The 15,745-nt window shown below is 46.1% G+C and overlaps 1 protein-coding gene across 1 annotated transcript in view; it reads right to left on the bottom strand.

Moving 5' to 3' along the window:
• Nucleotides 1-1,290, bottom strand: part of snrka (SNF related kinase a) — a 21,885-nt gene extending 20,595 nt beyond the window's left edge. Inside the window, exon 1 of the mRNA XM_007906394.2 lies at nt 1,229-1,290. The gene's annotated coding sequence lies outside the window, so the exon portion shown is untranslated. The remainder of the gene's footprint in view (nt 1-1,228) is intronic.
• Between the last annotated feature and the right edge of the window lie 14,455 nt (nt 1,291-15,745).

Genomic DNA, 15,745 nt, shown 5'->3' with positions numbered 1-15,745 from the left:
CGGGGCCCCGCGCGGGGCGGGGGGGGCGGTTACCCCGGTAACACACCGGCACACTGGGCCGTCACAGGGACACCCCCACCCTGACCCCCCCCCACCCTGACCCCCCCCCACCCCGACCCCCCCACCCTGACCCCCCCCACCCTGACACCCCCCACCCTGACACCCCCCCCACCCTGACACTCCCTGACCCTGACACCCCCCCCACCGTGACACCCCCACCCTGACACCCCCACCCTGACACCCCAACCCCCCCACCCTGACACCCCCCCCTGAACCCCCCCCCTGACCCCCCCACCCTGACCCCCCCACCCTGACCCCCCACCCTGACCCCCCAACCCCCCCCCACCCTGACACCCCCCACCCTGACACCCCCCCACCCTGACCCCCCACCCTGACCCCCCCACCCTGACCCCCCCCACCCTGACCCCCACCCCCCCCACCCACACCCCCACCCTGACCCCCACCCTGACCCCCACCCTGACCCCCACCCTGACACCCCCCCACCCTGACCCCCCACCCTGACACCCCCCACCCTGACACCCCCACCCTGACCCCCCCACCCTGACCCCCCACCCTGACACCCCCACCCTGACACCCCAACCCCCCCCACCCTGACACCCCCACCCCCCCCACCCTGACACCCCACCCCTGACACCCCAACCCCACCCTGACACCCCCCACCCTGACACCCCCCCCACCCTGACACCCCCCACCCTGACACCCCCACCCCGACCCCCCCCACCCTGACCCCCCCCACCCTGACCCCCACCCTGACACCCCAACCCCCCCACCCTGACACCCCCACCCCCCCCCCACCCTGACACCCCCACCCTGACACCCCCCCCCACCCTGACACCCCCACCCTGACACCCCCCCACCCTGACTCCCCACACCCCCCCACCTGCACCCCCCCACCCTGAGGCTTCACTCACAGGCACCCGCACAAGTGCCCGGATGCCGCCGGCCGCCTCGCTCCGCTGTTAAACCGCCGACCGCAGGAGTCCCGGGGGCGGCGCTCCGCTCCGCTCACACACACACACACACAGGGGTGAGGCGGGCGGCTGTGTCCATCCACACACAGGGGTGAGGCGGGCGGGCGGGAGGCGAGCGAGCGGCCGCCACTGCTTCTGTTTACCCGCACCGCCGCCAACAGCCGCTTTCGCTTTCCCCCACACCCCGCGCGCAGCGCTCGCCCCGCGGAATAAAACAAAACGGAAACGTAACTCACCTCAACGACTACAGTGAGGTTCGTTTGTCAGGAAAGATTCTCGTTTCTAACCCAAATAAGCGAGGAGGGGGGGGGGGGGGGGAGGGAGATAGGAGCAGTCGCTGATCGGGGGCCGACGGAGAGCGAGTGAGCGAGTGCGAGCTCACTGCTGGGGAAGGCTCGAGCCGCCTGCGCACCGCTGCACTGCGCACACCGCCTACGTCACAAACAGGAACGTCGGGAGGGGTTGGGCCGGGGGAGGAGACCGCTCCACTTGCGTCACAGGAGGCAGTGACGGCAGCAGCCGCGCCCGAGCGGCCGCAGGTCGGCTCTGTGCGGCAGTGGGCGTCTGTGGGCTGAGGTTTGCCCGAGTTTGGTGCAGAAGTATTCCAGCGGTGCACGGCATCTCCCAGCGGCGTTATGCAACGTTGGTATGCGAAAATCAGGGTGTGCCACCCTTCAGCACAACACCACCCCACGCACTCCTCCTTTCCTGACTGAGTCACAGGTGTGACCTTATAATAATAATAATAATCCTTGCATTTGATACAGCGCTTTTCACGTCGGGAGGACGTCCCAAAGCGCTTCACAGAACACACTGTAAAGTGAATTGACTGTATATTTGTGGGCGAACGCGGCAGCCAATTGCGCACAGCAATGTCCCACAAACAGTTGTAGATTGAAAATGACCAATGTTTATTATTATTGTTTTTTGGTTTTGGAGGGATTATTATTAGGCTCTGTGTGGAGTAAGGAAACTTGCCCAAGGTTTCGCCCTCTGCCTGGAATTGAACTCAGGTCTCTCGCTTGCAAAGCGAGTGCTCTAACCACTGAGCTACAGGACTCCACGTGTAATAGTGTAATGTTAAATTTGTTGCTAAACAAGCAGGAATTTCATTTTATGAAGAGTGGAATTGTCAATTATTCTTGGACTCTGAGCATTTAATCTTAAAAGATTAAAGCTATATATCGTTTATAAAAAGAGTGGGTAGATCAGTGGGGTATCATCCAAAATATTTCCTGAACACCTCGAGTTGTAACCTGGGACGGAATCACACAGGGGAGAAACCCAAGGGAGTCAAGCAATGGGAGTCTGACTAAACCTATAATTATATACATGTTGTGGCCTCAGGTTTGCTCCTGTCTTTCCCCCAATGCACTATATAGTGCTCCAATCTGGTTTATGTCCCACCCACAACACCAAGACAACATCAATAACAACAATAAAACTACATTTGTGAAGTGCCTTTCACGTCAGGAGGACATTCCAAGGCACTCAACAGTTAGGGATCAGGACCCGAGCGTGGGTGGGGGGGTGGGGAGTCGGGGCGGTGGGGTGGGCAGGTTTGGGATGAGGGACCACAGGGTAGGAGTGGCTGAAGGCACAGTCGAACAGGAGGGTTACCTCCTCATCTCTGACTGACTGCATCAAACTCCTCTGGTGGCCGCTTCAGCTCATGGGGTCAGTGTGCCATCTTGGCGTTTTGTTTGGCCCTCAGCTTTCCTTTGAGCCATCACTTTTCAAGGCTGAAGCCCCAGCTTATGATATTGGTTCTAAGAACACATCTAACCTTGGGATCAATATTTTCCTTCAGATATACAATTCTGCAAAGCATTTTGACATCTCGTAACACTAATAAGGCGCTGTATCAAAGGCAAATACTTTATTATCTTTGTTAGTCCTCCTTGTTGCCTCTAGAGCCTGAAAAACTTCCTTATGTTATGACAACCCTAACTGATGTATGTGCAGTATTCCAAGTGCAGTTAGACCAAAGCAGGTTCAACATAACTTCTGGGAATCCAAACATGACTGATTTGGCATTATGATTGCCTTGTTTATTGCTGCCTCACATTGTTTTGAAATGGTGAGTGATGGATCAACAACACTCTGAAACCTGCTAAACCTCATGTTCACGACAGAACCCCCCCCCCCCACCCACTATAAAATACAAGAGAAAAACAAGAATCTCAGTTAACATTCACAATAATACTATTGGCTGGGTTGGGAGATTTCTGTTTGTTTCCCTTTCTGCAAGTTCTTTCTTGTCCTTAGAGTATATGCGTCTCCTATTTTTGCTAACTAAAATGCGGCCTCTTTACAGCACGTTAAAATGGTCAACTTCTATCTAAGTTACCACCAAATGTCACTTTAGGCATGCTAGATGCCCTTTATGAGTCTTTCTGCCTGAGTTGGAATAGTAGTTCATTTTTCTCAAGCAGGATTAACATCCTCAGCTTTCTGTTTTGTTTGTGAGTTAAAAAAAAACAAATCTTTCTTTGTGTGTTTTGCATTTGTTATAATTGTTACTTAGGTTACTTTGACAGGATTCCCAAGCCTTGGCTCTTGCCAACCTGCACCAAATGCTTTCCGGAATTAAGTAAACAGGACGCATCCCTCCAGGGGGAAGAGTGTGCATTCCATTCCAAAAATCTCTCTCTGGAATTTCCATGTGCAAGTGGGATGCATGGAATTCTCAGTTTAGTTTGATACTCTTAAGCATGGTGATGGGTTTCTGCATGTGTCAAACCTAGCTGACCAAAAAAAAGTTTGACAGAAGTTTTAACAGGTTGAATTGTTTATTAATAAAGTATAAGCACTTCAATGGAATGTCAGGAATGTTATCCGCTGACTCTTTGTGTCGATCAACAGTTACTTCAGTGTGTTTTTTTTGTCTTTGCTTGCCAGCCTCCCCAACTCCTCCCTCCACAAGATGCAGATCATCCAGAACTCTGCAGCCCGTGTCCTCTCCCGCACTAGGCTCCGCAACCCTATTGCCCCCATCCTTGCCCAACTCCACTGGCTTCCCATCACACAGAGGATACAGTTCAAGAGCCTGGTCCTCACCTTCAAAGCCCTCCACAGTCTTGCTCCCCCCCTACCTCTGTGACCTCCTAACCCCCTACCATCCTGTTCACTCCCTCCGCTCAGCAGGCTCCAGCCTGCTTCACGTTCCCCGCCTTGCCCACTCCACTATTGGCGGGCAGGCCTTCCGTCACTCTGCTCCCACTCTCTGCAACTCTATCCCGCAGTCCCTTTGTCTTGCCCCCTCCCTCACCACCTTCAAGACCCATCTCAAGATCCTCCTCTTCGACCGTGCTTTTAATCTCCCTGCACCCTCCCCCACCCCTACCCTCAGCTTGGGTCTGTAACTGTCTGTCCAACGTCTTGGAACGTCCTCCCGATGTGAAAAGCACTTTACAAATGAAATTTTGTCATTTTTCAATAAAAGCATTTGCTCTTGTCTTTCAAAAACAATTGGAAGAATGAATTTGGCGGCCTGAGTGTATGCAAGGCAAAATGGACCCAAAGATACATAAAACTGACAAGGCGCCAAGGGGAAGCTTAACTCCCTTCTGTGTTCTCATGAATGACAAATTTGCTTCGCCAATGTAAATTTATGATGAGCATGGTGACAAGCCATAGTATTCAATGCCTTATGCCTTTTCAAGCAACAAACCAAACAAGCTATTCTAGCACTTAAACCTAAGCATGGCTGGGTAGGATGACTTTCCAGCTGACTTCTATGATTTGGCTCCTCTTTCAGTGAATGCCATTCACCATATTAATGAAACAGTCTTTATGCCAGATACTTGAAGAAATGCAACCATTTCCCTTATTCTGAAGAACAAAGGTCCTCTGGTGTGGGCCTCATATATTTCTGTGTAGCCCCATTATAATTAACTTCCTTATAGATTTGTCTTATATTCGGTTGTATCTGGGCTTTAGTTGCTGCGCATGTGTGCATTTGACTGTGTTTTCGGTCAACCTTATTCTTCCCACCTCCTTGGTTCCCACCCCCAATTCTGGTGTCCATGCAGCACTGAGAAGTGCTTTGAGGCATCTTTCTGATCTGAATGGTGCTATATAAATGTAAATTGTATTTGGCTCACTCTCTTTCTAATTGTCTGGTTCTCACACTAAAATGGTTCACTTCTGGATCATTAGGTCTGCACTGACATAATTTCCTGTAGCTTCACATATGCAGTGAACAGGAGTCCTGTAGCTCAGTGGTTAGAGCACTCGCCTTGCAAGCGAGACACCTGGGTTCAATTCCAGGCAGGGCGAAACCTTGGGCAAGTTTCCTTATTCCACACGCCTAATAATCCTTCCAAAAACAAAACAATAATAAATTAGTCATTTTCAATCCACGACTGTTTGTGGGACACTGCTGTTTGTGGACATTGGTTACCAAGTTTCGCCCACAAATATATGGTCAATTCACTTTACAGTCTATTCTGTGCTGTGAAGCGCTTTGAGACATTGAGAAGAGGTGAAAAGCGCTATATCAAAATGCAAGGATTATTATATTATAACAATGGTGATCTAATATTCCAGAAGTTTACCATATTAGTTTCCTGCACACTGAGGCCTACTTTTAGGGCATCAGGTCATTCTGACATCATTCGCTGTATTACCACACACCGGAAGTGATGTTCATTAACAACCCGATGACTAAGTAGTCAGCCTTTTTTCAGCACAAACCATCTGTTGGATACCCTTTAAGAAATCAAGGACTAATTAACCAGGACCGATGAAAGGCATCAGGACATAGAAAAGCAAGAAGCAGGGAGAACTGATGAGAGGGTTTTTGGTTGGATTGTTTGTAACTTGTGAGCTGAGAATAAAAGTTTTCTACACATTGATTGTGGAGAACATAACACCATTCAGTGTGCAGGGAACGAGCAGGCCAGCAACACAAATACGCAGTGAAACCAGCAATCATGCCATGGTCACCTTGCCCTCCCCTCCCTCTCTCAGTATCTGCTTTGAAATCAAGCCACCGTGCAGAGCTCTGGTGCTCACATTTGGGCGCAGCCCGTGCAAGCAGTGGAAAGCCCTGTGCACTGCACAACTGTGCGAGCAGCCCAATGCCCACCCAGCAAGGCACGCAGAGGCCCGTGCAAACAAGTGCTTGAGACTAACAGGGCATACAGTGCACTCCTGTACCCAATCTTATTCCCACATGGTGAAGATGGCTACCATTTCCAGATTTTCACAAACAAATCCCAGCACTGGACAGTCCAGGCCTGACAAAAAGGTGGCTGCTATGGCTCTTAATGTGCACACGGTTGATGCAACGTGAGGGCGATTACAACATCCTTCTGCGTACAAAAAAAACTCTGCCATCAATTCATTGTAGACAGGTATGCCGTGATCGAAGCTGAGACACTCCTTTTTTTTCCCCTCCCCGCTTGAACCAGAAGAAACTCAGGGATGAAGAGTACATTCATTTGCGGGACAAACTTATAAATGATGATGATGCCAGCAACGTAGGTCAATTGGTCATTTTGCCATCCAGTTTCACTGGGGGGGCCCACAGTTTACACACAAAAGAACCCAGGATGCATTGGGTTATGTGTGAGCGTAAAGTTGACCTGACCTGTTCATCACATTCACCTGCAACTGGGAGGAAATCAAGCTTGAAATCGCCCATTATGAGTAGGTGCCTGGAGCAGAGGGACAGGGAAGAGAGGAGAATGGAGATGTCTATGAGGAAGGAGCCGGGGGTGTGGTGGAAGGTGTAGCCTGGAGAGGAGTCTTCCACTAGGGGGATGGGGTCACTCTCCTCTCTTCCCTGTCCCTCTGCTCCAAGCACCTACTCATCATGGACGATTTCAACCTCCACCTAAACTCCCCTTGCACCACTTCTGCCGACTTCACGGCTCTCCTCCTTCTCCGTTCCCTCACAAATAAAGCCCTTGCCATCCATGACCTCATCCTGGATGAACACCTTGACATTCTTGGGCTCACTGAAACCTGACTCACCCCCAATGCCCCCGTCCCCCTAGTGGAAGCCTCCCCTCCAGGCTACACCTTCCACCACACCGCCCGTCTAAACCAATGTGGCGGTGGGGTGGCCCTCATCTCCAAAGCCTCCCTTGGTCTTACCCCCTACTCCTCTGGCTGTATCCCCTCTGAGCACCTCACCCTCTTTCACCGCTCTCTCCCATTGAAAATCCTTCTTGTCTACCGCCCCCCTAAGCCCCCTGGCTCCTTCCTCATAGACATCTCCATTCTCCTCTCTTCCCTGTCCCTCTGCTCCAAGCGCCTACTCATAATGGGCAATTTCAACCTCCACCTAAACTCCCCTTGCACCACTTCTGCCAACTTCACGGCTCTCCTCCCTTAACATCACCCATCACATAAATTCACCCACCCACAACCATGGTCATGCCCTTGACATCGTTATCACCCATGGCCTTGACATTTCCGACCTTAGATAGTGGACAAGGCCATCTCGGAGCACTTCCTCATCTCATTCTCCTCTCACATCCCTCTCTCCTCCACCAAGCCCTCAACCATCCTCTACCGCCCTTGAAAAAGGCTACCCCCTGAGACCCTCACGAAGGCCCTCACTTTGTCAAACATCCTATCCCTCTGGCCTTCCACCCGTGCAGATCCTGAAGCAGCCGTCCAGCCGATCGCCTCTCCTCCACCTTCAACTCCTCATCCCCCTGAAATCCAGGACCATTTCCAATCCCACCCAATCCCCCTGGTACAACAATGATCTCTGCTCCCTAAAAACTCAAACCCGGCTGCCTGAGCGCAGATGGCGGAAAACTGGCCTGACAGTTCACCGTCAACTGTGGCTCGAGCATCTCCATAGCTACCGCCGTTCTTTGATACGCGCAAAAACAGCCTTCTACTCCAACATCTTGGAGGCTAAACACAACCCAAAAGTCCTTTTTTCCAACCACCCACTACCTCCTCCATGCCCCCCCCCCCCCTCAGGCCTCCTCAATCTTCATATCCAATGTCGAGGAGGTCATGGACTTCTTCTCATCTAAAATTCACAAAATCCACCAGGCGGCCTCATCCAACTGCCTCTTGTTACCCATCTCCATGCCCTCTCTGTCCCCCTCACCATCATCTGCTCCTACCACCAACCCCATCCTACATTCCTTCCTCCCCATCTTTCCCTCCTCCCTCTCACCCACCATCACCTCCATGAAACCCACCACCTGCTGTCTCAACCCCTCCCCACCAACTTGCTGGTCACCCAATTGAATGGCATACAATTGAATGGCAAAAGCATGGTCTTTCCCATGCACACATTCTTCTATGGCTCATTGAAAAAATACAGCCTAACCAATGACAATAATGTCATTTCTGTAGAACTGCCAAACCCAGACCGAGACTCTGCTCCTTGAAATCATAAAGAAACAAATGATTCATGGCCCATGTGGATAATTCAACAGAAAATCTCCCTAGATGAAAAATGGGTCCTGCTCAAAGCAATATCCAAGCAGCTTCGTACAGGAGACCCAAACAGCTCATGTACAGCCCTTTGTACAGGCAGAGGTCAACTGGAGGTGGTGAATTCCACGCAGTAGTTGACAAACAGCAGGTGGAAGTGAACAACTGTTGGGTTGTCCCATACAAACCCAATCTCTCTCAGCTCTTGAACGCTCACATCAATGTTGAGTTTTACAACTCTGATAAGAGCATCAAATATGTGTGCAAATATGTGAACAAGGGCAGTGTCATCTCGGATGTGTCATTATCCCTTACTCAAGAGGGAGGAAGCCCGAAGACACAAGTTACCATACTACTAGATGGGCCAATATGTGAGCACCAATGAAGCAAGAACTTTGGGCTTCCATATACATGATTGACATCCAGTGGTCCAACACCTTCAGATTCAGCTTGAAAACGACCAATGGGTATTTTTTTTATTACAGAAGCCAATGTTCAGGAATGTTTACTTGAACCTCCCAAAACCACACTACCTGCATTCTTCAAACTATGCCAACAGGATGAGTTTGCAAGAATCCTTCTCTATTATGAGGTCCCAAAGTATTACATGGATATCCAAGATCAAGAAGTGGAAGCGAAGAGTTTGAGGTACTCCTGTTGAAGGCTATCCCAGTATCAATTCCAGTGACTCGCTCGACAGGGTGTACACAGTGTATCCCAACAACTTTGAATGCTACTTCTTAAGGCTTTTCCCCACACTGTGAGAGGCCCAACAAGCAATAAGGATCTTAAAAACATTGATGGCAAAGTCTGCTATAGATTCCGAAAAGCATGCCACCGCAGGGGTCTCCTAGAAGAGGATGCCCACTGGAACCAGACATTAGAAGAAGCAACTGTGGCAAGGTCTACTATCAGACTGAGAGATTTGTTTGCCATCATGCTGCACACCTGTGGTTTGTCTAATACAAAATGGCTTTGGAATAACCACAAAGAAAGAATGTCAGAAGACTTTTTTTTAATATTAGCCTTGCAGTGCAAATCCACAAACTGAGTTGGACTACAGTGATGCCATTTTCAACTAGGCCCTCATATACTTAGAAGACAAGCTAATGGCATTGGGGGAAAGGAATTGCCACACTATGGTCTGTCCTGTACTCAGAACAGAAGTTGTCGCCTTGGCCAGAGAATTTTATGGGAAATCAACTATAACCAAGATGAAAAGCAACACTTTGTCCAGGAGAGAGAATTGACCGTGACAGAAGATCAAGTTGCAGAGTATCAGAGTATCCTTCACAAAGTTGACCACGATGAAGGAGGCATTCTCTTTCTTGATGCACCTGGTGGTACAGGAAAAACATACCTCATCTTGGCCAAGATTCGGTCTAGGGGCCAAATTGCACCTGCTGCTGCGGACTCTAGTATTGCACCAACTCTACTTACGGGCAGCAAAACACCTATTCTGCCCTCAAGCTGCCATTGAACCTCTAATACAAGGATCCGGTGTGCAATATCAAGAAGGGTACAGCTGCAGCCACATTGATCAAGGACTGTAAAACCATCATGTGGGATGAATGCACCATGTCACACAAGCATGCCTTTGAGGCTTTGGACAAGACAATTCAGGACATCAGGGAAAGCACCCAGACGATGGGAGGGATGACACTTATTTTGTCAGAAGACTTCCACCACACACTACCTGTCACACAACGTGGTATCCATGCTGATGAACTAAATGCCAGTCTTAAGGCTTCCAGGCTGTGAGCATGTGTGGAGAAGATGAGTCTCAGGTTAAACATGTGGGTAAATCTTCATGGCAGTTCCACAGTTGGGCATGACAACTTCCTTCTGGAAATTGGGGATGGCAACATTCCAGTGGATCCAACAGATGGCCAAATTCAGATCCCTGAAGGTTGTGGGACCATTGTACAAGATATAGCTGAGCTCAAAAACAAAGGTTTTCCAAACCTCAGTCATAATTACACAACTCATAAGTGGTTGTATGACCAAGTAATCCTTGCTCAAAAAAAATGAGTCTGTCAGCAAGATCAATTCCCAGCTATTCAATGATATCCCTGCCAAGTATATCCTGTGAAGCGCTTTGAGATGTCTCAACCACATTGTAAAGCACTATATCAAATGCATTATTATTATTATTCAAAAATAAGAGCGGTAAGGAGATATTTATTTAAAGGGAGGCTTTTAACAGGCCATAAAATTCACTGCGACAAACAGTGATTAAACAGAATCCATAATAGCTTTTAATAATAATATTTGCATTTGATATTGTGCTTTTCACATCTTCTAGACATCCCAAAACACTTCACAGAATACACTGTAAAGTCAATCAACTATTTGTGGGCAAATCACAGCAGTCAATTGGGCACCGCAGTGTCCCACAAACAGTCGTGGATCGAGTGACAATTTATTTTAAGAAAGGAGTAATTAACCCCGGAAACAACCAGGTTCCTACTTACTGCTAGGTAAACAGAGGCGTGTGGAGTAAGGAAACTTTGCCACGTTGGGAATCAAACCCAGGTCTCTTGCTTGCGAGGCGAGTTCTCTAACCACTGAGCTTTTCAAAAAGGATTTGGACAAAGATTTGAAAAGGAAAAATATAAAAGAGTATGGGCAAAAGACAGAGTGTGACTAATTAGACAGGTCTTACAGTGAGTTGGCACAGGCACTATTTAAAATAATTTCATATGTTCTATGATTTGAACAGTGTGCAGCAATAATGCATGCCAACATATGCTCTCATCAGTTCATGAAATTATACTGAGCCTAGTTAATTGCTGCATTGTTTTAAGCGTAGTCAGCATAGTCTACAGAGACTCAATGCAAATTCCAGTTGATTGATAATAACTGAAGCTTATTCTGGTTGCTGGATGCTAAAGCACCCAACATGCTCTTTCAAAGGTGGCTCCCCGACTTCTATTTTGAGTGAAAAGTAATACTTTGTACCTGCCCAAAACAGACTTTAACAAATAACTTTCCATGAATTATTTCTAATCATGAATGTACAGTAATGCCTACATGTAAAATGTAGTAGAGGCACTACTCGTAACAAACTTTACGTTAGATCCATTTGATTATTCTCTCCCAGAGCATTCATGAAACATAAAGATAGTCAAATTTGTAGAATATTTTCAAAGATTCTTTACTGAAGAGTTTACCATGTAAATGAGGATTACATCCAATAACCAAAAGTGTGTCACATCAGCCTATGGGAACACCACTCCCAGAAAGAATGGGATCAAATTTACACTTCCTTATTAAGGAATCCCATTGGAATTCCCATGGACCCATGGGTTTGATCTCGCATTGAATAAAATGTCTCCAGCAATCCCTGTGTGTTAAGATTGGCTCAATGACAGAATTGTTGCCTCTGAGTAAGAAGGTTGTAGTTTCAAATCTCACATTGAACTTACATATAAGGTGATACTCCAATGGAATGCTGGCGGTGCATTGCATTGTCAGAGATGAAGACCAAAGTTAAACTGAGATCCTCTCCGCCTGTTCAGGGGGAGGTTAATGATCCTATGGCATTATTCGAAAAGAGAAGGGAGTTTCTCCTAGTGTGCTGGCCAACAATCCTCCAAATAAAATCAGTCACTTGTTTCATGACTGTTTATTCCCTGCCTACAAATGCACAGTTCCTCCATTTCACAGTAATTCCTATGAAGTGCTTGAGATGTCCTTCTGACATGAAAATGCACAATACCAAACGCAAATATTATTTATTATTACTACTACTATTATTAGTCTTATTTAGCAGAAATGCCATTGAGTTCAATGTTATGGAAGAATTAAGAACAAAATAACTTACAGGATTCAATTTGAGGTTAGTTGCATTGCTTCAAGCAGTTATTAAATACATATTAAAATTTTATATCATAACGTATTATTTGGCAATAAGTTAATATGCATAAAGTTTTAACAAATCATATTTAAATAGTAACTGCTAATGGACACAATAGGATAACTCCAACATTTATAGATTTGCTGATTAGTATCAATCCACCAATATTAGAATCTAGCAGAATCAAAGCTCTTCAGTTAATGTCAATGAAACAAAGCCATTATTTACCAGTGTCCCAAACATCTACCTCTAATAAGCCACACAACAGATCAATATACTTAAGGAAACAAATACACAATTACCACTGAAGAGTTCATTGAATGGCATGAATCTTACATTATTTAAGTGACATAACTGCAATGAATGACACTATCATCTTAGCTTATTTGAACGCAAAAGCTACTTATATTGGTAACTGATGATCAGTCAGTAAGTACAGTGTAACAAACATACATCCAAGACAAAGCCTTACAAAGCCAAATTTGAGATTATTAGAGCAACATTTTATTTATATATCCAGTTTTGAGAATAAGATACCACACCATTGATTACAAAATACATAGTTGCATTGATCCTCACACTTGTGTTCAAATCCCTTCACTCTCTGGCACCTCTCTACCTCTCCAACTCTCCTCACCACCCAACACCTCCACTCAACTGGCACCTGCCTCCTGCTTGACCCTCACACCCTCTGCCCCACCATCAGAGATCACAATTTGAGCCACTGCACCCAAAAACTCTGGAACACTCTCCCTCAATCCCTCTACCTTGTGCAAATTGTTGTCCAACTGGGAAACAACAAGGATTTTAGTTGTATTAGTTGTGACCATGGTCCTTGACCAGCTTGGACTACAAAGCTTTGACACACAGCATCAAGGACCTGTATTTATCTCCAATTCTCAATGATGAGCCAGGAATACTGGTCAAACATTGATAGTGTTTTGATTTACCACAACCCTGCATGGATTTTCCAAATGTCTCTCCCTGAGCTAGTTCATTCCTACAGAAACATTGCTCATCATCCGGTCCCTTACACAGAATAGAGGTAAGGGGGAAAAGGCTCTTTAGCCCATTGATCTTTTACTTATCAACCCTCACTTACCTACCCTTTAGTCTTCCAAACCCAATATCAAGTAGTTTCTTAAAGAACTCAAGTAATAAAATCATTTGGAATCTGAGAACATGGCTGTCTGTAGGAGGACATGGATCACACCCAAAAAACAAAACTTATATAATAGTTTTGACACACAAAAAATTATTTCAACAATAGACCTCTCTACATTCACGTTCTCCAGACTTTCCTCTCAAATGCCCAAACCCCCAGCTTTATGCTAGTGCTCAATTATCCCTAAGAGCTGGTACCCAATTATCACAAACTCATTCAGCCCTTGTTAGCTCCCTTTAACATAGGTTGATCGCCACTAACCATAAAAAGCAGTGACAGGGTTTATTCCCTTGTAATACTGTCATTTATTGAGCTATTTTCATATAGATAATCTTCCAGTTTGCTTTAATAAGTTTTCCATTTATTAAGATCAGATCAATGTATATACAGAGCAATGTTGATAGGCATAGCTTTTTCCACCTCTTTGGGAACATAACATCCACATTTGCTTGTTTCCAATCTATTGGTTGAAATCCCAGTGGACAAATATTAAAAGAATTAATGTCATTTAGTTTTTGTTTTCCTGCTAGATCAATTGTATTCACCTCGTCCGTAGAACCATCTAGCAAGTTCTAATTGGTGCAGCCAATCACAGCCTGGCATGCTCAAGCCCATTCACAAAAACAACTTGCATTTATATGCAACTTCATGCGGGGTAGCATCTGGGAGTGTTAGGAGACAGTTTTACGGAGTTTATTGCCGAATCGAGGCGAGGGGAGAGATGCCCTAGATATGGTCAAAGAGAAAGTTCTTCAAGGTAGTTAGGGAACTCAACAATGCCAACAATTTCAAAGAACTGGTTTTGATGAGATGACTTTGATTGTAAGTAGCTAAGCTGATCTCGACTCAAAGCAGATTTGCACAAACACTTGTCAGCTATAATTCAGCATTGATCTTAACGCAGTGCAAATGAATGGAATTTACAGAATAAACTAACCCTCGTCTTTACCTCATCAATAATGACAATTAATGATAGGCAATTAATGTTTTTACCATGATAATGTGGAATTTTTAATGCAGAATAAGGGTGCAATTTCATTAGGATTTAAGAGCATTCAGGGATGAAATGAAAAATTCAATCGGGACCATAAATAAAAAGCTGGCAGGTTTGCAAGTGGCAATGCAGTAATACTGTACCAATGAAAAGTGTAGGTGTGGAGTTCAGAATGGACAAATGCAATGAACAAATAGTGAGTCCAAGATTTCCTCTTTTTATGAGATTTTACTGTGGAATTCAAACTGTGTGATCTGTTTAATCAGTTTCTAAATTAAGCTGCATAGATTACTAGTGAAGCCACACGTATTGACAATGTAGAGTCAAAATCATGACCAATGTGGTGTTTATTACATTGAATAGCCCAAAAGAGGACCTCTTGACTGGTTCTCAGTGATGGGGTCACTGAAGCCCAATCCACAGCCTTTGGACTTGCTAACTGTAGCTTTTGCCTGCTGGTTAGTGGGAAACTGACTTTTTAGTGACGAAAACACTAAAAAAAACGTATCTTGCTAAGCTGCAATCAATGTCAGGAGTGATGGTGGACTCAAGTATAACAAAGGTAACAGAGTCTGGTTCATTAAATGTGATAAATAATCATAATAATCCTTACATTTGACATAGTGACTTATCACGTCTTTGAGACATCACAGAATATACTGTAATGTGAGTTAACTATACTTTGTGGGCGAAACGTGGCATCCAATTGCGCACAGCAGCATCCCACAAACAGTCATGGATTGAGTGAACAATTTTTTTTTGAAGGACTTATTAGCACTAGGAAAAGCAATCTGCCAATCGACTAACAACTGGGTTGCTACTTACTAATAGGTAAACAGAGGCATGTGGAGTTCGGAAACTTGCCACACGTTTCACCCTGCTCGGAATCAAATCCAGGTCTCTTGCTTGCAATGCAAGTGCTCTAGCTACTGACCTACGGGACTCCAATATATTGCATGGATTGCAAATTTGCTTACATAATGTATGCAATTTTCAGTATCTGAACTTCAAAGAATATTAATGTGTTGGAAAGGATATAGAGACAAGCAAGAGTATAGTGGATGGTGCCAAGACTTAAGGCTCAGATTTATGATGAGAGGCTTGCTGAGTTCTATTTGTTTTTGTTGGAGAAAAGACTGAGCACAATATGATTCTCTTTAAAATGCTGAAAGGTTATATCGGAGGTAGCGCTTTTAGCCACTATACCCCAAAACTCTGGAACACTCTCCCTCAATTCTTCTGTTTTGGCCCCTCTCTCCCCTCTTTCAAGTCCTGCCTGAAAACTTTCCTCTGCGACCATGCTTACGGTCACCTCCCCACTC

Source organism: Callorhinchus milii, unplaced genomic scaffold (assembly GCF_018977255.1).
Source record: "Callorhinchus milii isolate IMCB2004 unplaced genomic scaffold, IMCB_Cmil_1.0 Scaffold2, whole genome shotgun sequence".
Lineage (NCBI taxonomy): Eukaryota > Metazoa > Chordata > Chondrichthyes > Chimaeriformes > Callorhinchidae > Callorhinchus > Callorhinchus milii.
The sequence above is the reverse complement of the archived record's forward strand: the minus strand, read 5'-3'. Positions and strand labels throughout refer to the sequence as shown.